The sequence below is a fragment of the Atractosteus spatula genome, unplaced genomic scaffold (assembly GCF_055471065.1).
Source record: "Atractosteus spatula isolate fAtrSpa1 unplaced genomic scaffold, fAtrSpa1.hap1 Scaffold_125, whole genome shotgun sequence".
Classification (NCBI taxonomy): Eukaryota; Metazoa; Chordata; class Actinopteri; order Semionotiformes; family Lepisosteidae; genus Atractosteus; species Atractosteus spatula.
In genome coordinates this window covers 23137-49422 of record NW_028296681.1, presented here as the reverse complement: position 1 = coordinate 49422, position 26286 = coordinate 23137, and the positions used below count along the sequence as shown (strand labels likewise).

Here is a 26286-nt window from a genome sequence, read left to right as displayed (position 1 = left end):
TGCACAAACAGGCACACTGGCAGACTTTACTAACACACAGGGAAACACTCATGTATTCGGACAATCCCCTCTGTACCACACACCAGTCACCTCACACAGGTGCAGCCATGACACCACGGTCAACAGCACCGGTGCGAGCTGCTCCAGCTGTCAAGGGCTGTGCCTGTACATCGTCAAAGGCAGCACTAGAGGGGACTCTCTAGGCAGGTTCACCTTCAGCTCAGCTCTGGGCAGCAGTGTGGTGGACTACGCCATCACCGACCTGGACCCCTTCTGTATCAGTGCCTTCACTATCAGGCCACAAACTCCTCTCCGACCATAGCCAGATCACACTCTACATGAAGAGAGCACACCAGCACAGAGACACACTGACACAGCCCAGCCAGCTGTATGACCTCAACCAGGCGTACAGATGGGACACAAACAGCCTAGACAGATACCAAACTGTACTGGGCGATGAAGAAATTCACATTCCTAAACACTCCGTATCAATCCAACAAATTAGGCATAAACTTGGCCACACAAAAACTAAATCACCTATTTCACAAACTGGCATCAAAATCTAAACTAAAAACAACTAAATCAAAAAACTACCAAAAAACAAAAGCAAAAGAAAAGTGGTTTGATAGGGAGTGCAAAAACATCAGAAATGCACTACGAAAACTCTCAAATCAAAAACACAGACAAACACACAACACAAAACTAAACCTCAGCTACTGTGATACGGTAAAACTTTACAAACACACGCTGAAAAAGAAAAGAAACACATACATAAACAAACAACTTGCAGAAATTGAGGAGACACTAAATCAGAACTGTTTCTGGGAGAAGTGGAACAATTTAAACAAATCAAAACCAGAAGAATTGGCCATCCAAAATGGAACAATCTGGCAAACATACTTTGAAAATCACTATCAAAGGCTCCCAAATACAAATCAATCAGACTAAAACACCATTTATGAAAAACTCGAAATTTTTGAATTGGCTATCAAAGACAACCAAAACCCCTTAGACTCCCCTATCACTGAGCAGGAGCTACTAGACAAACTCCAGGCCCTCAGACCACGCAAAGCCTGTGGCCAAGATGGAGTCATAAATGAGATGCTGAGACACAGCAGCCCAAAGTTGCAACAAGCCCTGCTCAAACTCCTCAATCTTATCATGACAGCCGGATGTTTCCCCGAGGCCTGGGACCAAGGACTGATCACGCCCATCTATAAGAGTGGAGATAGACTCTATCCCAACAACTATCGGGGCATCTGTGTGAACAGTAACCTGGGGAAGGTATTCTGCAGTATCCTAAATACACGAATAGTGGCCTTCCTTACCGAACACAATGTCCTGAGTAAGAGTCAGATTGGCTTCTTACCAGATCACCGCACATCTGATCACATTTACACCCTACACACACTACAAACACGTCCACCAAAAACACAAAGGAAAAATTTTTGCCTGCTTTGTCGATTTCAAAAAAGCATTTGACTTGATTTGGCATGAAAGATTGTTTTATAAACTACTCCAAAGTGGCATAGGAGGCAATGTGTACGACATTATTAAATCAATGTATTCAGAGAGCAAATGTGCAGTGAAAATTGGAAACAAAAGGACCAAATTCTCCACCCAATGCCGTGGGGTGAGACAGGGCTGCAGCCTGAGCCCAACACTGTTCAATATCTATATCAACGAATTAGCAGGAATGTTGGAAAAGTCTGCAGCTCCTGGTCTCACACTACATGACACAGAAATCATGTTCCTGCTCTATGCAGATGACCTGGTCCTGCTGTCGCCCACAGAACAGAGGCTGCAGCAGAACCAGGCACTGCTAGAGCAGTACTGTCAGACCTGGGCACTGACAGTCAATCTGGACAAGACCAGAGTTATGGTTTTCCAGAAGAAAGCCAGACCTCAGGGAAACAGGAACAAATTCACACTCAACAGCAACACATTGGAGCATACATCCAGCTACACATATCTCGGTCTCACCATCAGCTCATCTGGGAGTTTTGACCTGGCAGTGAAGGCACTGAGGGAGAAGGCACTCAGGGCATTCTACGCAATAAGGAGGCTCTTCAACATCAACCCACCAACAAGAATCTGGCTCCAAATATTTAAAAGTGTAATCCAACCCATTGCCCTATACGGCAGTGAAGTGTGGGCCCCCCTCACAGTCCAGGAGTACACTCAATGGGACAAACACCCCACAGAAACTCTGCACATGGAGATCTGTAGAAACATCCTCCATGTGCAGAGAAAAACACCTAACAACGGATGCAGGGCCGAATTAGGCCAGTACCCACTATTGATAAACATACAAAAAAGATTATTAAAGTATTGGCTACACCTAAAAAACAGTGACCAAAATTCATACCACCACAAAGCCCTGCTGAGCCAAGAGCTGAGCCCAAAACAGAGCCCCCTGAGCCAGCTGGTCCCGAGGCTCACTGACACAAGCCACACTGACACTAACCAGCATCAGGACAGCACTGCTAGAGCACCACAACTCAGACTCAACCACATCACAGACCAAACAGCAATATCTCACACACTGGGACACACACACACAAACACAACATAAACTGCAATGCTACAGAACCCTAAACAGGCAATACACACAAGCCGAATATTTGACCAAGATAAGAAACAACAAAAAGAATCAGACCCTGAGGAAGTAAAGGCTCAGTGACCACAGCCTGGCAATAGAAACTGGGCGACACAGGCAGACCTGGCTGCCCAAAGAGGACGGGCTGTGCTCCCACTGCCAGCGGGGAGAAATAGAGGCAGAGATGCACTTCCTACTGCACTGTGACAGATACTCTGGGATTAGAGAAACATCCTTCTCTAAATTCAGAAATCTAGTCCCAGAGATCCCACACCTGCCAGATCACAACGGGTCCCAATCCTACTGGGAGAGGGAGGAGGGAACTCAGTTGAACTGGCAGCCCAGTATGTGATCTCCTGTCACAGCCTGAGGAACAGTGAGCCTGTCTCCCAATAATGCTCAATATGTTTACAGTATATGTAAATATTTTATGACATGTCTCTGTTGTAAATGTCTGTAATATGTCTGTAGATTTTATTTTATGTTTTGTTCTATGTTAATTGTATTATTTTATTTGCTTTGGCAACACTGATTGTACTCATCGGTCATGCTAATAAAGCACCTTGAATTGAATTGAATTGAATTGAACAGTATTTACGTGCCACTGCTCCCAAGTGGCTCTGGGTTAAGACTGCTCTTTCACTTACTTGCAACGCAAACGGAGAAAGCAATTTTTGACAGTCTCTCGAGAAACTGCGCTAGGTGTTTAGAGATAGACTTTGTCAGTTCCCCCTGGAATGATGGCCTCTCAAATAGTTTGTGATTCCTTTAGACGTTATACAGTACAATCAAAAGCGCAACAAAAGTGTTTTCCGTGGAGCAGGTTTCAGACCCGTAGACCAGTTTTATTTGTACAGCAGGACGCATTCCCAAACGCGAATCTCCTGTTTTAGAAATGCTTTGGGCGGCGTGAAATGAAAATAAGAAATCAATTCCAGATGCACATGGAAGCAATCAAGTGTTTCATCCGAACTGTTTCAAAGACTGCTCAAGAGCTTTCCTTTCACAAACGCGCAACGATTAATGATGGGGGTGCACCCTTCAATGCGCCTTACATCTCTAGGTAGTGATTGAGACGATTCGTAGCGTGTGCTCATTTCCATATATGCCCCGTGTTGCAGTGGTAGGATGACGTAAAATACTGCTTCGACACGTAACGGCATTATATTCAACTTCAGGAGCTGAGGGCTTTCGTAAGCGCGTAAATCAAAGGCAATTCCCGCGTCTAACACTAATGTAAAAGCTTTTCAAAGTGCAGTGTGGTGCAGCTTGTAAAATCCTTGTCCACATTTCTCGTTTGTTGATGTTTTATCTGTCTGCCAAAGTTGCATTTTGACTTGATCATTCGAACGTGAAGCTGCCCTTAAACCCTCTGAGGCGTATCTGTCTGCCGGCATGTATTTTGTCAAACATTTTTTTTGAACAGAGAGCGACTTTGAAAAGGTTTCCGCAGCCACCTCGCACTCCATGTTAGATTGTAGGAGGAATGCAATGCAGCGGCAGCAGAGCTTGCTGTAGTCGTAGCCGAGTGGTTAAGGCGATAGACTAAAAATCTGTTGGGGATTCCCCGCGCAGTTTTGAATCCTGCCGACTACGGCGTCTGCCGTACGTCACCGTATGCCTGCGCAGCAAAGGCAAAGTGCCGCTTCCCCTTTTTCTGGTACTATAAAAACGCTAAATCGCTTGGACCCTGTGCCATGGAAATCAATTCTTCAGATAACGACACGTTTTGTGTTCGCACGACCGGTGTTCTACTTATGCCTTTGAAAACCTAAAGAACCGACACGATAGGTTCTTGTAAAGCACGCCTGTAAAGAACTGTTAACATCAAAGGGTTTCAGTGTATTAACTGAGGAGAAGGCCTGATCGCTAATTGTTGACTTTTTATTTGGTGTGAGAAACACTCTCACTGCGCATGAAGTGCAACAAATGTAGCCGCAGAAATTGCATAACGCTTTCATTTATGCTATTGCAGACACCGACGTTGCCTAGATAGAAAACCGAAATAGCCATGGGTTTGCTTGCTGGTCTGAAGGATCTCTCTTCGAATCTCTATCATTTGTCAATGGAAGTAAAAGGCGCTGCAATCTGATACATGTTCAGATTCAAACCTGCAGCTGTTCTTCAAGTTTATTTTTTGACTAATTACAACTGAGTGTCACATGAGCAGTTACATAAACTTATCTGGCATATTTTAACACAAATGCCATTCTTAAATTAAAACTAACAGTACATTGTCAGGGACATTCAGTTATATACAAACAAGAGACAGACAAGAGAATATTTCTACCTTTCATGTGGACTACAGATGCAGCCATTCAAAGTGCGCGGCACTGACACGTACCGGAGGTAATTGGCTACGGCCTCGCGGATCGTGACGCGCGATGACGCAATATACTGCGGTACGTGATTGGTTGACCGACAGGGGCACTCGTGGTGCGTTGGTCGGTTGTAGAAAGATTTAAATGTCTTTACTGTGCCTGTTTTAGTATTGAATATTTATATGGAATTTTACCACTGAAGGGAAATCTTAGTAGCTGAGCATAAAAAGAATAGGAGCATACTGTAATGCGTGTGAAGGCCATGAACGATATTAATTTTGGAACATAAACATACAGTATATGGCTGGTCTCGGTACTTTAAAGAAAAAATACACACCAGTATTCCATTTCTCCCTAAACATTTTAAGCATCGAAGTCTTTAACTAACGTGATACCGGAGGCAACAAGCATACTTTTAGAATTTGATTAAAAGGGAATATACAGATGCAGCCATTCAAAACAAGCGGGGTATGCTGCGGTATAACATGGTGGGCGTGTCACAGTAAACCGCATCATAACGTATGCAAATTAGATTATGTTAATAGTATCCGGAATCACCTTGTAAAACCGCCAGGTGGAGCTAATAAAGGTTAACCTCTCCTGTACAGCATTTGAGCTGTCACCAGAAAACGTCAGTTTCGAATCACTGCTGAGGGACAATCTTTATTCAATTAAGAATTTAAGTTGTATACTCTTTAGACTTTTAAATTTAAACAGCGTATTACAGCATGTTAATCATTAAACATTAAAAAGGCAGTATCTTTTATAAAAGCAAAATTGTTCTTTTGGACAAAAGTACACAACCTACCACCTTTATTATAAATATTTTAATTATGCAGGAATATTTTATGCATCAAAGTCTTTACCGAAGATATTACTAATAGTATTAATAATGAATGACCTTGGACAAGCTGTAAGCTCAAAATATTACCCTGGTCCACATTCTTTGTAACCATCTTTGTAAACGAAAAGAGTTTATTTTTTCATTGACAAAAAGTAACACCACAGCATTTAGTTGATCCGATCACGCATTCGTTTCCAATCATACAAAGTAATTCTTGAGAATCTCCGATTCACCATGCCTTTCACATGCTCATAAACGATATTAATTTAGGAACATAAACATATTACTGTATGTAAACTGCACTGTATATTGCTGGTCTAGGTAGTTTAAAGAAAAAATACACACCAGTATTCCATTTCTCCCTAAACATTTTAAGCATCAAAGTCTTACATGTTGTTATTTGGGAAACGTTTGTACGTGCTCCTTCTGACCATATTAGGATTATATACTTTGTGAAAAGTGATAGTCTTTTAACCTTTTCTGTGAAAGTGGAATACTGGTGTGTATTTTTTCTTTAAACTACCAATACCAGCCATATACAGTCTGTAACGTAGGGATTTCTATATGTCTTTATTTAGTGGTTACATTAGTGACAAAGGCTAAACTTTTAGCTTTAGTAATGCGTACGCCGTATGGCATACATGTTTGTTTTGGGTTTTGCTTGTTCACATATCTTCCCTTTTTATAAAACGACATGGTTGAAAACTGTTCCAGAGCCACTGTTGTTTCATCAGTGAAAAGTACATCATGAAATGCCTCTCCCTGTTCAATCCACTGGAAAAAAGAAAAGGAGCATAAAGCATCTGATGGTCATAAACGATATTCATTTAGGAACAGCATCAGAGATATGTTTTTAACTGCACTGCATCGGAGAGAATACCATAGTGTGTTTTTTTTTTACTCCCTGGCAGAAACTGGCTTCCATAAGAATCAGTATGGCTCAGAGATTAAATAAAACTTCACTCGCACCAAACAAATGTATATTTCTAAATATCACAACATGATCGAATTTAAGTCATTTTAATAACAATGAATAGTCACCTATGCGTTACAATATAAACATTTATATTGACTTAAATTGCGTTTAAATCGCCTTTATTTAAAACCCATAAAAAAAGCTGATACTGTTTAGACTTTTAATTATTTAAAACTGTATTACAGCAGCACAATGCACAATGCAACGTAAATCGCTATCTTTGTCTTCTGTGTAATAATGTTCACCTCTCTGTCCAGCAAATTAACAATAGTAATAATAATGAACTTTATTGTATATGGCGCCTTTAAAGGTGGCTCCTCAAAGCGCTTTACAGGTTAAAAACAATAACAACAATACTGTTAGGCTGGGCAAATGATTTTTTTTTTTAAGAAATACAAAATGAGATATAATGATGTGTTCCGGTTTAGACATTAACGAAGAGCATAACACGTGGGCGGCGTAGCGGTCGGCTCTGGCTTTCCCATCTACTGTATACCGATACACTGCAAGTACAACCCCCCTCTCTGCGGGAGTGCTGGCTGTGACGAATTAAACCGGTTTCACAGGTATTTTCAAAGTAGAAGGGGGCGAGATTTCCAGCGAAAGACACCTCCCGCCCTCAAAAACCCAGTAAGTACAGTACTTACTAGTTAAGAAAGCTAGGCTCCTCAATGAAATCGCTTTAACATGCTAATACGTTGGTGTAACAGTCTGGGAGTGGCAAGCTTCTAATGTCTCCCAACTACGGCGAAAGGAACCCTTCTTTCATTGGAAGACAATGAACATATTCTAGCCCTAAATGAATTAATAGCAAACATGGTTTACATAAAAGACATTTTTCCAAGAAAGTTTAGCCTTTGTCACTAATGAAACCACTAAATAAAGACATAAATGTAGAAATCTTAAGATTTTTAAAATACATGACTTTGCTAAAATTTATTTTAAAATAAAAACAATTACAAATGCCAGCGGAGAGAGAGAACAGGGGAGGGATGTTGGTTTTGCATAAGGGGCGGGGAAATTAGGTCTATTTGGGAATGTGGAGTTACATGTTCTGGCTGTTTGTGAATTATCGTTGTTGAGTATGGAGTGTTGAGGTATTGATTTTGTGTAATGCTTTATGTTGAAAATTAAGGTGGATTTTGTTTATGATAAAGAGGATAAACTGGGATGGGAGGAGGGTTTGGTTTTGCATAAGGGGCGGGGTTATGATAATTGGAGGAATTTGAGAGAGTTTAATGGTTTGATATTGTAACGCAACGGGGGCTCAGGCGGGCGCCCTTGCCGCATCTGGTCGGCCCAAAGTATAGGTGGCTCGAACCCGGGACTTCCGCGTCTCTCTGCAGCGACCTAGCCCCGTGAGCTAAAGAGAGATCTCTCCACAGCCCAGTAGCTGTGGTCCTGCTATCACAGGGAAGGGCGGTGACGTCACCTGCTCTGGTACGCCGGCTCTTACACAGTACCTGTCGGCCGTAAGCGTTACAATATATTTGATTTTGTATTGTGGTTGTTATCTATGTTTTTGGTTGGTATTATGTTTATATGGTTGTTTTTGTTGGTTGGTCGTTATTATGGTTATTAATAATACGATCTATAGTTGAAATCTGAGCCTAAATAAAAAGAAAAAGCATTTTCAGAGAGAGTGTTTATGCAGAATAAGTGATTAGGTTTATGAGCGATCTAAATACTTATTCGTTTAAAACGCTATATAAAATAAAGTTTATTATTAATTTGCTGGACAGAGTGGTGAACATTATTATGCATAAGACAAAGATAACGATTTACGTTAAAAGACATTTAATTAAACACGGGTTTGTGATTTAAATAGGAATGGGGGTGACGGGAACTCTTAATCTAAATAAAAATAAAATAAATAAAACAGGTTTCGATAGTTAATAACCACTTTTTATGGACGAAACACGGGTGATTTTTCTTCCTCCTGATCAGTTTAGAAATCTGTGTATGCTGTAAGGTTTTTACTTCTTAATTAAACTTTTAAAATACACGATTCGAATAGAAAGAAATCCTCTTCCTGGTACAGTATGTATAGCAAACCAGTACGTCTTTTTCCTCCAATCAGAGGGGTGTCAGATGGTGTCAGCCAATCACCATTCTGAAGCCCTACCATAATCTCTGGTATAGGGAGAACCAAGAATTCTGTCCCATAGGTTATGTAGATAGATGATAGATAATTTTATTGATCCCGTGAGGGAAATAAAGTAAATCATTTTCATTTTAGGAAATTATTAAACGCTCGGTTAAAAGCAAAGGAGATTGTCTGTTATAGTGGACATAAAAACAAGAGTTTGCTGCGGCGTTATTGGAAACCCAAATTTAACAAAAAATCGCTGGCATTATATCCTAGAAGACACAGACCGGCACCAGACCGGGAGAATGCCCGCAACGTAAAAGAAAATGCCTGATGAACTAGGGATTGGACAGTTTTCAAGTGCTTGTACAATCGATGGAAATGTTCAAATAAAAGTGCAAAAGAAATAAACAAAATAATAATTTATTTCTTTATCATATTGGCTAGCTAATGTCCTCTCTTTGCTAGTTAGTGGCTGTGTTTCTGCGTTGATTAGCAACGGGTGACTGTTCTCAGGCGGAAGATGTAAACAGCTTAATTTTCGTGTTAAATAATTTTAAATTAAAATTCATTCTATACATCAATAGCATTTTTGGGTACCGTTTCATAACACTTTCATGCTTAAAATGTTTATGGAGAAATGGAAGACTGGTGTGTATTTTTTCTTTAAACTACCAAGACCAGCCATACACAGTACAGTTTACGTACATACAGTAATGTTTATGTTCCTAAATTAATATCGTTTATGACCTTCAGATGCGTTATGCTCCTCTTCTTTTTATGCTCAGCTACTAAAATTTCCCTTTAGTGGTAAAATTCCATATAAATATTCAATACTAAGCGGATTAAAATGTGCACAGTAAAGAGATTAAATGATTAAATCTTTTCACTACCAACCAATGCACCACGAGTGCACCTGTCAGTCATTTTGGCCAGCCAATCACTTACCGCGGTGCCCTGTGGTGGCTTGTGGGTAGTTTACTGTACCGCGGGTTTGTACCGTGCATTTTGAATGGCTGCATCTGTAATATGGAATCGCGTATCTAAAGAAATTAATAACGATATAATTATATTCATGTACCACAACACAAGAATAGTACACGCTGTACAATGTCTGTTGATACTGTTTCTGTAGGGCTTTTTCAACACTTTACATGCGACCTTGCCAGTGGCGCTGTGGGTTAGGTTCCTGACTTCATCACATGTTGTGTGTTTAAATCCAGCTGGAGCCATGACTTTTTTTTTAACAAACATTTCTTTGAAAAAATAAAACTTTTCCCTGGGTCAGAGATTAGATAAAACTTCAGTCGCACCAAACAAATTACAACACACTGAACACTGAACACGTTAACCCAAATATGTCTCACAATACTTTTATGGTACTTTACTTTTCTAAAATGTATTTAAAAATAAAAACGATTACAAACGCCAGCAGAGAGAGAGACACACACACACAGTTCTTCATTGTCAAAAAGTAATTGTTTTTTACTTTGTCAGCACCCAGACAAACGCAAACGCAAACGCGTTATTAATTAAATGCTTTTATTCATTCTTAATCTAACTCACTTGTCATCTGTTGTTGAAGCTCTGTGAGACTAGACTCACACATGGCTAGACTTGACTATTTAACCATGAGATTATGTTTATGTTTTGTGGCGTCTCCGGGGGAATAGATAAATGTAATAAGTACGAAAGTACTCACACCACAAACTCTTCTTTTATTTTCGTGAGGTTTCTTCCTTTTCTTTCGTTCGTCCGTCTTCCAAACCAGTCCGCAATCCGTTTTCTCTGTCCTTGTTCAGTCTGTATTCCAAAAGTTCGTAAAATCCAACAAATCCGCGTCGAGTCCAAATCACAAGCCGTATACCGTTATCCTTTATTTATTCCGAAAATCCGTTGTCCTTAAATCTTTATTCACTCCAACCAAACTCCCCTATCTTCTCCAACACGCATTCACCTACTGGCTTCCGCGCCGGTTCACTGTTTCCGGGGCATATATATTTTGTTTCCTGATGAGACCCACCTGTGTCTCGTTTTCTTTCAGCCTGAGCCCTTTCCATCTGCGGGTCAGCTGGTTTCTCTTAGTGGCCATCTTGGTCAGGTCTAAGTCAAGTACAGTGAGCAGATCGTTCCCAAAATACCTGTCCTGGATGACCCTCCCTCTGGTCCTCTTACATACCCTCCCCCTGAGATCAGCCCCGTCCTCGGGCTGTCTGGAAAAGAAACAATGCATTCGGGAGAGGGCATCGACATTACCTTGTTTTCTTCCTGGTCTATAAACGGTTTGGAACTGAAACCTCTGGAGACTAAGGCCCCATCGCGTAATCCGATCATTTTTGTCCATGTTCCTTAACAACCAGGTTAGTGGCGCATGGTCAGTATACAAGATGAATCGTCTTCCCAATAAATAATATTTTAAATAATCCAGGGCCCATTTGATCGCAAGACACTCCTTTTCGATTGTGGAATAATGTTTCTCCGCAGGGCTTAATTTACGGCTAATATACAAAATGGGGTGCTCTGATCCTTCAATTTCCTGCGACAGTATGGCTCCAATCCCAGTGTCCGATGCATCAGTTTGTACCATGAATGTTTTGTTAAAATTAGGTACCTGTAAGACCGGCTGCGATGACAAAGTCTTTTTTAGTTCTTGAAAGGCCCTCTCTTCCCTTTCTGTCCATTTTATTTTTTTCAGGGCAACTCGTCTTTGTGCAATGGGGCGGCAATGGCGGCAAATCCTGAAATGAATCGACGATAGTAGCTTGCTAATCCCAAAAATGTTCTTATTTGCTTTTTTGTAGAAGGTCTAGGCCAGTTTCTAATTAACTGTACCTTCTGTTCTTGTGGCATGATCATTCCCCTCCCAATCGTATAACCGAGATAATTGGCTTCCTGGGTCCCTAGACAACATTTTTTTGGATTAGCAGTTAATCCTGCTTTCCGCAAAGCTCCGGTTACTGCTCCCAAGTGTAGTAGGTGTTGTTCCCAAGTCATGCTATGAATTACGACGTCATCTAGGTAGGCAGCCGCAAAATCTCGATGAGGTCTGAGTATGCGGTCCATTAATCGCTGAAACGTAGCAGGAGTGCCGTGTAAACCAAACGGAAGGACCCAATGCTGGTATAGCCCCTCCGGGGTGGCAAACGCGGTTTTGGCTTTAGCTTCTTCGGCTAGGGGTACTTGCCAATATCCCTTCGTAAGGTCTAGCGTACTGATATATCGGGCGTTACCTAATCGCTCGATTAGCTCATCTATACGAGGCATAGGGTATGCGTCAAACAACGAGATCTCATTTAATCTTTTGAAGTTATTACAGAACCTAATAGTTCCGTCTGGCTTGGGTATCAGTACTATGGGACTAGCCCACTCGCTATGGGATTCTTCTATTATCCCCATTCTTAACATTTTTTCTACTTCTTCCTTAATTAGTTTCCTTTTTGCTTCAGGTACTCGATAGGGGGCCAACCTTACCCTTTTTCCTGGTTCCGTGATAATCTTATGTTGAATGAGGTGGGTTCAACCAGGACTTTGGGAAAAAACATCCTTGTTTAGCGACAGGAACTCTTGTAATTCTTGCTTCTGTGCCGGAGCCAGGTCCCCCACGGCGATGGCACCCGTTTCTTCTTCCAAAGGATCAGGGGAGAAGTGGGTGAGCAAAACTTCTGCACCATGCCATCTCTTTAGTAAATTCACATGGTAGATTTGATGCTGTCTTCGTTTGTCAGGTTGCTTAACTTTATAAGTGACTGGACCCAATTTTTCCACCACCTCATAAGGCCCCTGCCAGGAGGCCAGGAATTTACATTCCGGGGTCGGGACCAATAGCAATACTTTGTCCCCTGGCTGAAATTCTCGCACTATAGCTCCCCTATCATAAATTTGCTGTTGCTGCGCCTGGGCCTTCTCCAGATTTTCCCTCACAATGGGAACAACAATGTTTATTCTTTCCCTCATTTGTTCCACATGTTCAATGACAGTCTGTAATGGTGAAGGCTGATGCTCCCAGGACTCTTTGACCAGGTCTAATAATCCCCGTGGTCTCCGAGCGTATAATAACTCAAAAGGAGAGAAGCCAGTCGAGGCTTGCGGTACTTCTCGGATAGCAAACATTAGATAAGGGAGCAATTGATCCCAATTTTTGCCATCCTTTTGCATGGCCTTCCTCAGCATGCTTTTCAGGGTTTTATTGAAGCGCTCCACTAGACCGTCTGTTTGCGGGTGATAAACAGAGGTTCTGATTTGATGAATACCCAAAAGCTTACTTAGGCCTTGCATGACCTTTGACATAAAAGGAGTCCCTTGATCGGTTAAGATCTCCTTAGGGATTCCCACTCTAGAGAAAACGTGCACTAGCTCTCTAGCTATGTTTTTGGCCGTAGCTGCCCTCAGAGGAATGGCTTCGGGGTACCTCGTGGCATAGTCCACTATCACCAGTATATACTGATGTCCCTTTGTAGTTTTAATCAGGGGTCCCACTAAGTCCATACCAATCCGCTCAAAAGGAGTATCTATTATTGGGAGGGGAATCAGAGGGTTTTTATAATAAGGTTGTGGGGCAGTTTCCTGACAGGTTGGGCATTCCTGACAATATCTTTCGATGGCCTTGTATATTCCGGGCCAGAAAAATCAAGAAAGTAGCCTTTCAGCCGTTTTCTTCACGCCCAGGTGTCCTCCCAAGAGGTGGCTATGGGCCAAGCTGAGGAGTTTCGACTGGTAGGCTCGGGGAATGAGAAGTTGCTCCACTTCTTCTTGTCCTCTCTTCTGGACCTGATAGAGGAGATTGTTTTTTACCATAAAGTAGGGGTAATTCAGGGGACTATTATTATTACATAACTCCCCCTCAATTTTTCTCACATGTCCCCATGCATGTCTTAAATTCCCATCTTCCAGCTGGGCCGTTCCGAACCTACCTCGATGTTCGGGTGGCTCCCAGTCTGGTAAATCCATATTTAAGAACTCATCTCCAAGTTCCAAGCCTTCTCCTGGCTGGTTCGCCTCTCCAGGGGAGTCTGTGTTATCATCTGAATCTCCTGGACAGGGGATTGGTTCTTGCCTAGCCAACTGGACAGTATTCAAAATTTGAAGAAAGTGGGGACAGTCATGACCCAACACCACAGGGTAAGGCAATTGTTCAACTACCCCTACAGTTGAAGTATACATTCCCATTTCTGTAGTAATGGAAACTTTCACAGGTGGATACACCTTAGTTTCCCCATGAATGCACGTAATAGGTATCCCCACCGCTTGCCTGACCTTGGTTCCTTCAGGTAGGGCTGAAGAGGTCACCAGGGTCACCATACATCCAGAGTCTAACAGGGCCTCGACAGGCTTTTCCCCTATCTTAATTTTAGCGATGTGGGGCGCCTCACAGGACGGAACGCTCGCCGTGAGGTAGTTGCATTTGGCTTCCTCTCTGGTGTCCACTTGCATAGGTTCACCCCAGTTGGGACACTTACTGGCCAAATGTCCCTCTTTATGGCACTTAAAACACCTACGGGACTCTTTCCATGGTTGGGGCCTTTGAACCAATCTTTTCTGAAAAGATGTTTTAAATTGAGGAGGATCTCGATGGTCCCGGTACTTCAGTGACCTCATTCCATTCCCTGAACTCTCAGGTTTCCTCCTCTCCTCTTCCTTAATCAAGGCTTCTGTGGCATGCTGTCGCTCCACTAAATCAACAGCCTGGTCTAAGGTCTGGGGATCCCCATCACTCACTTTTCTTTTCAAGTGAACAGGCAGACTCCTCACAAAGTGGTCCAATACTACTCTTTCTACCACTTGCCCCGAGTTTAGTTTTTCTGGCTGAAGCCATTTCTTCGCCAGATGAATCAGGTCAAACATCTGAGATCTGGCGGGCTTGTCCATTTGATACTTTCAGTTATGGAACCGGACTGCTCTTATCTCCATGGTTACCCCTAATCTCGCCAAAATCTCCTTTTTTAGAGTTTCATAGTTCTCCGCATCCTCTTCTTTTAAATCGTAATAAGCCTTCTGGGCTTCCCCAATTAAATAAGACGCTACTCTCCCTGCCCATTGCTCTCTGGGCCATGCATTCCTGGCAGCTGTTCTCTCAAAGGTGGTTAAATATGCTTCTACATCATTGAGCTCCGACATCTTTTGAAGCCCAATTTCTTCCATCTTACGGGGTTCTCCCCCTGTTACCGAGGACCGTCTAATTTCTTCTCCTAATCTTTGCAATTCCTCTCTCACCAAATTCTGCTCTTCTATAATTCGTTGATTCGTCTCCGTTTGAATCTTATTAGCCTCCTGCTGTGCCTGTATGGCTTCTTGTTGTGTCTTTAAAGCGTGGAACTGAGTTAGGGTGGCTTGGGACAATTGTTGTATTAATTGTTCCATTGTTCTTAGCAAGAGTTCTTACCCAAACCGAGAGAAGAAGAGGAAAAAAAAATAAGTCAACTTTTTATTTCCACAAGTCTTAGTCACGATCAGCGGTTGCCCGCATCCTCCAACATTTTGTGGCGTCTCCGGGGGAATAGATAAATGTAATATGTATGAAAGTACTCACACCACAAACTCTACTTTTATTTTCATGAGGTTTCTTCCTTTTCTTTCGTTCGTCCGTCTTCCAAACCAGTCCGCAATCCGTTTTCTCTGTCCTTGTTCAGTCCGTGTTCCAAAAGTTCGTAAAATCCAACAAATCCGCGTCGAGTCCAAATCACAAGCCGTATACCGTTATCCTTTATTTATTCCGAAAATCCGTTGTCCTTAAATCTTTATTCACTCCAACCAAACTCCCCTATCTTCTCCAACACGCATTCACCTACTGGCTTCCGCGCCGGTTCACTGTTTCCGGGGCATATATATTTTGTTTCCTGATGAGACCCACCTGTGTCTCGTTGTCTTTCAGCCTGAGCCCTTTCCACCTGCAGGTCAGCTGGTTTCTCTTAGCGGCCATCTTGGTCAGGTCTTAGTCAAGTACAGTGAGCAGATCGTTCCTAAAATACCTGTCCTGGATGACCCTCCCTCTGGTCCTCTTACAGTTTATTAATCTTCCTTGTTATGCACTGAGAATGATAAGCACCCCAAACACGAGGGCAACGTAGCGGTCGGCTACGGCATAAACATAATCTCATGGTTAAATAGTCAAGTCTAGCCATGTGTGAGTCTAGTCTCACAGAGCTTCAACAGCAGATGACAACTTGTGAGTTCGATTAAGAATGAATAAAAGCATTTAATTAATAACGCGTTTGTGTTTGTCTGGGTGCTGACAAAGTAAAAAACAATTACTTTTTGACAATGAAGAACTGTGTGTGTGTCTCTCTCTCTGCTGGCGTTTGTAATTGTTTTTATTTTTAAATACATTTTAGCAAAGTAATGTACCATAAAAGTATTGTGAGACATATTTGGGTTAACATGTTCAGTGTTCAGTGTGTGGTAATTTGTTTGGTGCGAGTGAAGTTTTATTTAATCTCTGACCCAGGGAAAAGTGTGGTGTGGACGGTTGAGGTGAGAATGCAGGCTCGCGCTGTTTCTGTTATTCTTTTTGTCTTCTTCTGGCTTGGTCGGATAGTTTTTGTTTTTGTTTTATCCATAAAGTTTGATAATCGGCCAGTGAAAGCTCTGTTGTCCTTCACATGAATGCCTGAAACATTGTGCCGAACCCAAGATTTTACAGTATTTTTTCTTTAAAATACCAATAACAGCAACATACAGTTTACATAATATGTTGATGTTCCAAAATTAATATCGTTTATGACCTTTATGACCTTCATTATGCTCTTCGTTAAAGCCGGAACACATCATTATATCTCATTTTGTATTTCTTTTTAAAAAAAAATAAAAATCGTTTGCCCAGCCTAACAGTATTGTTGTTATTGTTTTTATCCTGTAAAGCGCTTTGAGGAGCCGCCTTAAAGGCGCCATATACAATAAAGTTCATTATTATTACTATTGTTAATTTGCTGGACAGAGAGGTGAGCATTATTACGCAGAAGACAAAGATAGCGATTTACGTTGCATTGTGCATTGTGCTGCTGTAATACAGTTTTAAATAATTAAAAGTCTAAACAGTATCAGCTTTATTTATGGGTTGTAATTTAAAAAAAGTCAACAACCGCACTCAAAATGCAATTTAGAGCTTTCTGGCAAGAGGAGACACCCAAATTAATAATGTAACATGCCACTGTTTGTGCATGAATAAGGTTATACTGCTTTTTCCTTAGATATGCGATTCCATGGGTTTTTTTTTTTAATCCCCGGCGGAACCGGGCATCCATAAGAATCAAGTAATAGGTTTATTCCATGCTGAAAAAAAAGAATAAAGAAAACACATTCCATAAGAATCAGCGCTTTTATATAGCGCCTTTAAAGGTGGCTTCTCAAAACGCTTTACAGGATAAAAACAACAATAACAACAACAACAATATTGTATTTCATTGCACTTTGACAGATCGTCCTTAAATCAATTGTTGATTTAGTTTGACAGTAACCCTGACACTAACCCTATTTTATTTTTTCAAAGAAATGTTTGTTAAAAAAAAGGAAGTCATGGCTCCAGCTGGATTTGAACACCCAACTTCTGATGTGGGAGTCAGGAAGCTAACCCACAGCGCCACCAGCAAGGTCACATGAGTATTGAAAAAGCCCTACAGAAACATTATCAACAGACATCATCCAGCGTGTACTATTCTTGTGTTGCGGTACATGAATTTAATTATATCGTAATTAATTTCTTTAGATACGCGATTCCATATTATATTCCCTTTTAATCAAATTCTAAAAGTATGCTTGTTGCCTCCGGTATCACGTTAGTTAAAGACTTCGATGCTTAAAATGTTTAGGGAGAAATGGAATACTGGTGTGTATTTTTTCTTTAAAGTACCGAGACCAGCCATATACTGTATGTTTATGTTCCAAAATTAATATTGTTTATGGCCTTCACACGCGTTACAGTATGCTCCTATTCTTTTTATGCTCAGCTACTAAGATTTCCCTTCAGTGGTAAAATTCCATATAAATATTCAATACTTAAACGGGCACAGTAAAGACATTAAATATACATATACATACTGTATACAGTACAGTTTGCATACAGTAATATGTTTATGTTCCTAAATCAATCTCTTTTATGAGCATGTGAAAGGCATAGTGAATCGGAGATTCTCAAAAATTACTGTACTTTGCATGATTGGAAACAAATGCGTGATTGCGAAATGCTGTGGTGTTACTTTTACAAAGACGGTCAATGAAAAAAAGAATGTGGACCAGGGCAATACTTTGAGTTTTCAGCTTGTCCAAGGTCATTCATTATTAATACTATTAGTAATATCTTCATTAAAGACTTTAATGGCGACAGCTCAAACATGAGAGGTTGAGCTTTATTATCTCCACCTTGCGGAAATTCCTGATACTATTATTTTACTTGCGGTACCACGTGGTATTATGAGGTACTATATGAGATTTTACGGTAACTCGCGGTAGGCTGCGTCCAGAGCACCACAAAATAATGCGGTATTGCCTGCTTGTTTTGAATGGCTGCATCTGTACGTGTTGATTTACTGATCGGAATAATTGAAAAGTTCGGGTTCATAGCTGATGCAGTGCGTGCTAATTAGAACGACAGCAACGCTGAGCTCTCAGCACCGTACTGAGCTCAGGTGTTTTTCTAAAGCTGTCAGGTGCAGTTTATTTACATGAAGGAAATCTCTTACTGGATACGATTACAATACAGTAAGTAGAACAGGCTACGTAGTGAGTAGCCCGATGCGTTTAAAAGCAACAGGAGCCAGGCAGGAGTCAAACCTACAATCTCCTAATCCATAGTCAAACGCATTATCCATTGCGCCACTGGCTCTGGTGTTACACTCCTGGACTGTAACACAGTGAGCTCAGCACTGCTACTAGCACAATATTACCCCCGGTCCATTTTTTTCCAAAAGTGAGAAACACCTGTTTTCTACATTTTGTCTGTTTTAAAACCATATATCTTTAAACCAAGCCAAGAGTTTGTCCTTTGCACTGATATTCTTATTCATTTTGATTTCAAAGAAAAAAAAATTCTTCCAAAGCATCATAAAATTGCCAGACTCTACTTCTCTCTTGTAGTAGTACAGCAGACCTTTCCGGTCAAGCAGATCACAGAGTCCGAAATAAGCTTCCTCCATCAAACAAAGTACCTGAACTTGACTCTGTCATCATAAAAGCTAGAAACGCTCACCAGATTATGTTTTAAGAAGGAACTGCGGCTTGGGTTCCACCGAGACCTAAACTCGGATTTGAGGATTCAGAGTCCAGAGTGCGGACCGATGGTGCACAGAGGGTCCACCTACATTCCTCAGTGATCTTCTGCGTGTTCAAACCGCCAGCGTGTGACTACCCTGTCCCCGTGACCTCATTGCTCTGCTCTCGCCTCTTTGCAGCCGAGCCCGACTCACGGTAAAGTGAAAAAAAATGTTCTCAACGTGTGATTTACTCTGGAGCGAGGATAGATGTTACCTTTAGGTTCAATTTTTTATCCTCTTTAAAAGATCAAGGACTGGGGTGAGCTCGATTTACCACCCTTTCAGTTAAGAACCCGATGTGCGGACCGATTAAGCTGCATGGACTCAATCGTTTAACTCTTCTCCATTTGCAAGGCTAAGGTTAATGAAAAAACATTGCTGACTTTGTTTGCCAGCCACGAGTGCTGATTAGCAAGGTTTGTATTTCATCTTTTGCAAGTTGCATCCATTTTAAGAAAAACAAGTCGCTTAAGACAGGAAATGAATACTTGCATTTAATTAAGGCTAGCCGTAGGCGATTGTCCATAATGACCAGTTCTGCTCGAGAAGACAGAAAAAAACAGCCACTGCTGGGATTTGGACCCAGGAGCTCCTATTTGCTAAACAGGTGTTTTAACCAACTAAGCCACACTACGCCCTGTGCTCCCCCTTTTTATAGCCACTGCCTTGGGACATCCTTGTTGTGAAAGGCACTATATAGAAATACATTGAATTGAATTGAATTGATAGTGTAAAATGTCGTGTCTGTTGTTTGTTAAATAAGACTGTCTTTATTGATTATTATGCCTCAGATGAAGATCAGATCACATTTTAGGAGCCATTCATGTCGAAATCCAGATCATTCCAAAGGGTTCACAAACGTTTTCTCGCAAGTGTGCAACATTCACTCCACAAAGTAAAGGGGTCATGAAAGCCGACAGATTTTTCAAAGATTTCAGTACTGATGTCACTCCATGTAACTTTAATAACAGTGCGATGATCGAGGAACAGAGTGGGATCGCGGTGGTTTATCAGACCGGTTGGGGCTAGGGGTACACGTCAGGATGGCTGAGTGGTCTGAGGTGCTGTGTTTAGGTAGCAGTCTCCCCGTCAAACGTGGGTGCAAATCCCACTCCTGACAACGGGCTAGTTGGTCTTCCTTTTTCTGAGCTTTTTTGAAACAAATCAACACTAATCAAACACACAGGAATGTTTTCGAAAAGCATTGAGGAGTGGACAGGATGCCCCTTTGGAATAGGGCTCAGAAAATGACGGAGAAGGGAAATTACGTAAGATCCCACACTTTGGAATCTGATTGGACAAAAGGTACGTCGTCTCCCCGTCATGGAATCAAACACCGTTCTCTCACATGACAGGCAGGAATACTCATCACTATACTAACAAGGAGCACTGGCGTGCCGCTCGGAGGTATTTCCTCTTACGGCCACTACTGTTTTCGGGTTTCGGCTTTTATTTGCATTCCTTCCAGAGGAGCGCGTAAAAATGAGTTTTCATCTGCGCCATTCTCACTCCTCCTCTGCTATCGCCACTGCTCGCCCTCGTGCGCTTGGAAGACCTATGGAGTCGGTTCTTTCAGCTTTATTAATTGGGTTTTCAAAAGCTAGGAGTAGGGCACAAGACATGCAAACGCATAGAGAGTCATTATCTGCTCCCAGGTGCGAAATGTCATTGGTGGACACAGAATAATATATGCCTAAGGTAGCAGGTCCAAGTGATTTAGTGTTTTAAAAGTAGCAGGAAAAGCAAAACAGGTGCTTTTCCTTTGTTGCGCAGGCACACGACGACACCATAGTCAGCAAGACCTGAAGCTTTGTGGGGAGACCCCAACAGCCTTCTAGCTTGTCACCCTAGCCACTCAGCCACACCTGCAGAGTATACCACAGCTGCCGCCACTGCATTCTTGATACAGTCTAACATAGAGTGCTGGGCGGCGGCGGAAACCTTTTTCAAAGTCGCTTTCTGTTTAACAACAACAACAAAAAAAACTTTGACAAACGTGCCTCGCAGGACTTAATGGTGGCTTCAAGTTGGAATGATAAAGTCTCCCCGTCCGGTCAGGAAAAGGGAACTTTGTTAGACAAAATGAAGGACGTAATAATAACGGAGAATTGTGTGCGCAGTACTGCAGTTGGAATAGCCTTTTATTAGTGTTAGATGCTGGAATTGCCTTTTTTTTACGCTCTTACGAATGCGATGTCAACGAAAACAGAACAAAGCACAAAAAACCCTCAAGTCCTACAGTTGAATAGAATGCCATTACGTGTCCAAGCAGTATTTGACTTCATCCTACCACTGCAACATGGGGCATATATGGAAACGAACACACGCAACGAATTGTCTCTAATCAGTCCCTACAGTTGTAAGGCGCCTTGAAGCGTGCACCCCCATCATTAATCTTTGCGCATCTGTGCAAGGTAAACTCTTGAGCAGTCTTTGAAATGGCTCAAAGGAAACACGTGATTGATTCCATGTGCATCTGGGGTTAATTTCTTATTTACATTTAATTCAAGGGAAAGGCTTGGGTCAGTTTCAGACGGCCTCCAACAGCGAGATTCAAGCGCCCCACCTTCAGAGCAGTCTGTACAGCGAGAACGCCAATGGCTCCTCTGTTCTGGGTTGCGGTTGTGACCCCATAACCTGAAGTGTTGGTGGCAGACAAATGGAGACTAACAGGTGATGTCCTAGGACATGACTACATCGTGACGCTCAGTGGGGATGGGGTCCTCCGCTTGGAAAAGAGTGCGAGGCCCCTTTAGAAAAAGACTTTATTAACAGGCATTCCACCTCAGCCTAAACACCTATACCTTGCAAAGCGCATGCTATTAGACAGGCACCTCTGCAAGACCTTAAGAGTCTCTTAAACTAGTGATGGTAAGGTGTCCCGAATGGGCGATGTTCGGCTTTCAAATCATCTCTCTGTGGAAGCGCTCAGATGCAGCTGTTTAAGGCTTAGAAGCAGCTGACTGTTTCACTACCTAGCTGATCACTGTCAGTCAGGGAGCTCAGAGGTGAAAAGCCTGTCTGAGAGACAATTCACCGTCGATCAATTCAATATGCTCCGTAGCAGCTCGGCGCATCTGAGATCATCTTGGTTACCCTGTAGCTCAGATGAGTGAGAGCGTGTGTGTGTGTACCACCGTGATTGGATGCCGGTCCTTCTGCTGCCTAGCTTCCCTAATTTCGTAGATCGCTGTAAAATAGCAAAGAAAAAAAATAAACTGTCTTTTCATCAGCGTGATCGACCTTAGCCAGCATGCTTCAGTGGCCTAATGGATAAGGCACTGGCCTTCTAAGCCAGGGATTGTGGGTTTGAGTTCTCTCTAGAGTGCTCCTGTCCCATTATGAGTGTACAAATGTCTTTGCCATTTGCAAAGCTACAACCCCACCTTCCTCAGTGAGTATCTCAACCTTTTTCTCACATACAGTTGTGAGAAAAACCTTTGTAAACAACCCTCGGGAATGATGTGGGTTTCTGCATGAATGGCTCCTAACGTGATCTAATCTTTATCTACATGTAAGTCATAATAATTAAGAAAGATAGTCTGATTTAACAAACAATACATGCCCAACATTTTACATTGCTGTTTCTTTACTGAACAAATGGTTTCAACAATCAAGGTCATTGATGGAAAAAGTATGTGAACCCTTATAATAAGGAGCTAGTGGAACCTCCTTTATTGACAAAAACCTCAATACACACTTTCTGTAGCGGCTGATCAGACCTGAGCAGCGGTTAGGAGGTATTTTGGCCTATTCCTCTATGCAAAACTGTTTCAGTTCATGTATCTTTTTGGGATGTCTTGCGCTGAATGGCCTGCTTCAGATCACACCACAGCACTTCAATGGGATTGGGGTCAGGACTCTTACTTGGCCATCCCAAAATACAGAATTTCTTCTGTTTCAGTCAATCTGTTTTTGATGTACTCCTTTGTTTTTGTCATGTTGCATGACCCAGCGTCTTTCGAGTTTTAGATCACAGACAGACACCCTGACATTCTGCTGTAGAATTTCCTGATACAACTTGGAATTCATCGGTCCCTTGATGATTGCAAGCCATACAGCCTCCGTCATGCTTCACAGTTGGGATGAGGTTTTGGAGTTGGTATGCAGTGTTTTGTTATCTCCAAACATAACGCTGTGCACATTTACCAACAAGTTCAACTTTTGTCACATCTGTCCACAGAACATTGTTCCAGGAGTTGCTGTGGAACATCCATGTGGTCTTTAGCAAACTTGAGAGGGGCAGTGGTGTTTTATTTTTTGAAGGGAGCAGTGGTTTCCTCCGTGGTGACCTCCCATGATCACCACTCCTGTTCAGATTTTTTCTTATGGTGGACTCATGAACACAGACGTTACCACGTGCAAGAGATGCCTGCAGATCCTTAGCTGTCATGGGGTTCTCTGTCATCTGTTTGAGGACTGTACAGCGTGTCCTTGCACTGATCTTTGTAGGACACCCACCCCTAGGGAGAGTAGCAACGGTGCTGACATCTACCTGACTGTGGACTGATGGAGGCCCAAGTCTTTAGAAAACCTTTCGTAACCCTTTCCAGTCTTATGAGCTTCAACAACTCTTCTTCCGGGGTCCTCTGAAATCTCTTTTGATCGGGCCATATTGTACGTCAACAGAATTCTGATGTGAAGAGCAGCTATCCAGGATTGTGTGATTTTTATTGCGGCAGGGCAGGTCAAACCCACACCTGAATTGACTCATCAGCTGACTCATCGATTGGAATAACCGACTCCAATTACCCTCCTTTCAAGATGTCATTATCCGAGGGGTTCACATATTTTTCCATCAATGACCTTGATTGTTTAAACCATCTGTTCAATAAAGATACTGTACTTGTTCAATAAAGATAAAGACGATGAACAAGAACTCCAGAAATTAATTATTAAGACAAAGTCAACCACCTTTTTGCTAGATCCCATCCCCACTCAGCTAGTCAACGATTCCCTCGAAGGACTGGCAGGACCTATAATTAGTATGATGAACGCATCCCTTGTGTCAGGCATTGTACCTGATCGATTTAAGGTAGCGGTTGTTAGACCGCTCCTTAAGAAGTCAAATTTGGATCCACAAGTTCTTAACAACTACAGGCCTGTCTCAAACGTCCCATTTCAATCTAAAAGTCTTGAGAGAATAGTTGTGACCCAACTTCAATCGTATCTGGATTCAAATAATATACTTGAGAAATTTCAGTCTGGTTTCTGCCCAGGCCACAGCACTGAAACTGTATTAACAAGAGTCGTAAATGATATTCTGTTAGCTACTGATGCGGGGAATGCAACAGTGCTTGTGCTTCTAGATCTTAGTGCTGCCTTTGACACGGTTGACCACTCTGTTTTGTTACACAGGCTTGAGTTTGAGGTTGGCTTATCTGGAACTGTCCTTAAGTGGTTTACTTCATATTTAACTAATCGTTTTCATTATGTTCAAATATCTAATAATTATACTGCTTCATCAACGTCACCAGTTCAGTTTGGGGTACCAGAGGGATCAGTGCCGGGACCAATATTGCTCTCTCTCTACATGCTGCTGCTAGGTAGGATAATACGAAAACATAATATGAACTTTCATTCATATGCCGATGACACTCAAATATACATTTCGTTTACACCAAACAACAACTCTTCTATTATCACTTTAGTTAAATGCATTAATGAAGGAAAGACTTGGATGTGTGAAAACTTTTTGTTACTCAGTTCTGATAAAACTGAGGATCTGTTGATTGGAGGCAACAATACTGATAGGACTACTATAACTTCAGCACTTAACTCAGAGGATTTAAAAATTTGCCTCAAAGACACAGCACGTAACCTAGGCGTCATATTAGACACAAGGCTCTTAACAACTTGCACTGTTAAGTGCCTTGGGACAACCTTGTTGTGAAAGGCGCTATATAGAAATACATTGAATTGAATTGAATTGACAATGTAAAATGTCGTGTGTGTTGTTTGTTAAATAAGACTGTCTTTATTGATTATTATGCCTCTGATGAAGATCAGATCACATTTTAGGAGTCATTCATGTAGAAATCCAGATAATTCCAAAGGGTTCACAAACGTTTTCTCGCAAGTGTGCAACATTCACTCCACAAAGTAAACGGGTCATGAAAGCCGACAGATTTTTCAAAGATTTCAGTACTACTGTCACTCCATGTAAATTTAATAACAGTGCAATGATCGAGGAACGCAGTAGGATCGCGGTGGCTCATCGGACCGGTTGGGGCCGGCGGCACATGTCAGGATGGCCGAGTGGTGTAAGGCGCTGCTTTTAGGTTGCAGTCTTCCCTGGAGGTGTGGGTTGAAATCCCACTCCTGATATAGAGCTAGATCAGTCTTCCTTTCTTCGAGCTTTTTCGAAACAAATCAACACTAATCAAACACACAGGAAGGTTTTCGAAAAGCATTGTGGAGTGGACAGAATGCCCCTTTGGAATAGGGCTCAGAAAATGACGGAGAAGGGAAATTACGTAAGATCCCACACATTGGAATCTGATTGGACAAAAGCTACATTGTTTCCACGTCGGGGAATCAAACCCTGGTCTCTCACAAGACAGGCAGGGATAATCACCACTATACTAACGAGGAGCACTAGTGTGCCACTAGGAGGTATTTCCTCTTACGGCCACTACTGTTTTCGGGTTTAGGCTTTTATTTACATTCCTTCCAGAGGAGCGCGTAAAAATGAGTTTCCATCTGCACCATCCTCACTCCTTCTCTGCTATCGCCGCTGCTCGTCCTCGTCCACTAGGTAGACCTATGGAGTCGGTTCTTTCAGCTTTATTAATTGAGTTTTCAAAGGCTAAGAGTAGGCCACAAGACATGCGAACACATAGAGAGTCATTATCTGCTTCCAGGTGCGAAATGTCGTTCGTGGATGCAGAATAATACAGATGCAGCCATTCAAAACAAGCGGGCGATACCGCATTATTTTGTGGTGCGCTTGACGCAGTGTACCGCAAGTTACTGTATTAATACCGTAAATTCTCGCATAGTGCCGCATGATACCACGTGGTACCGCAAGTTAAATAATAGTATCCAGAATTTCCGCAAGGTGGAGCTAATAAAGCACAACCTCTCATGTTTGAGCTGTCTCCATCAAAGTCTTAACTGAAGATATTACTAATAGTATTAATAATGAATGACCTTGGACAAACTGTAAACTCAAAGTATTGCCCTGGTCCACATTCTTTTTTTTGTTGACCGTCTT

The 26286-nt window shown here is 42.0% G+C and overlaps 2 non-coding genes across 2 annotated transcripts; both read left to right on the top strand.

Annotated features, from left to right (window-relative positions):
- The first annotated feature begins 4113 nt into the window (after positions 1-4113).
- Positions 4114-4195, top strand: trnaf-aaa (transfer RNA phenylalanine (anticodon AAA)). The gene has a single exon. It is a non-coding gene; the product is annotated as a tRNA-Phe (tRNA).
- Positions 4196-25314: 21119 nt separating this feature from the next.
- Positions 25315-25397, top strand: trnal-uag (transfer RNA leucine (anticodon UAG)). The gene has a single exon. It is a non-coding gene; the product is annotated as a tRNA-Leu (tRNA).
- The last annotated feature ends 889 nt before the right edge of the window (positions 25398-26286 follow it).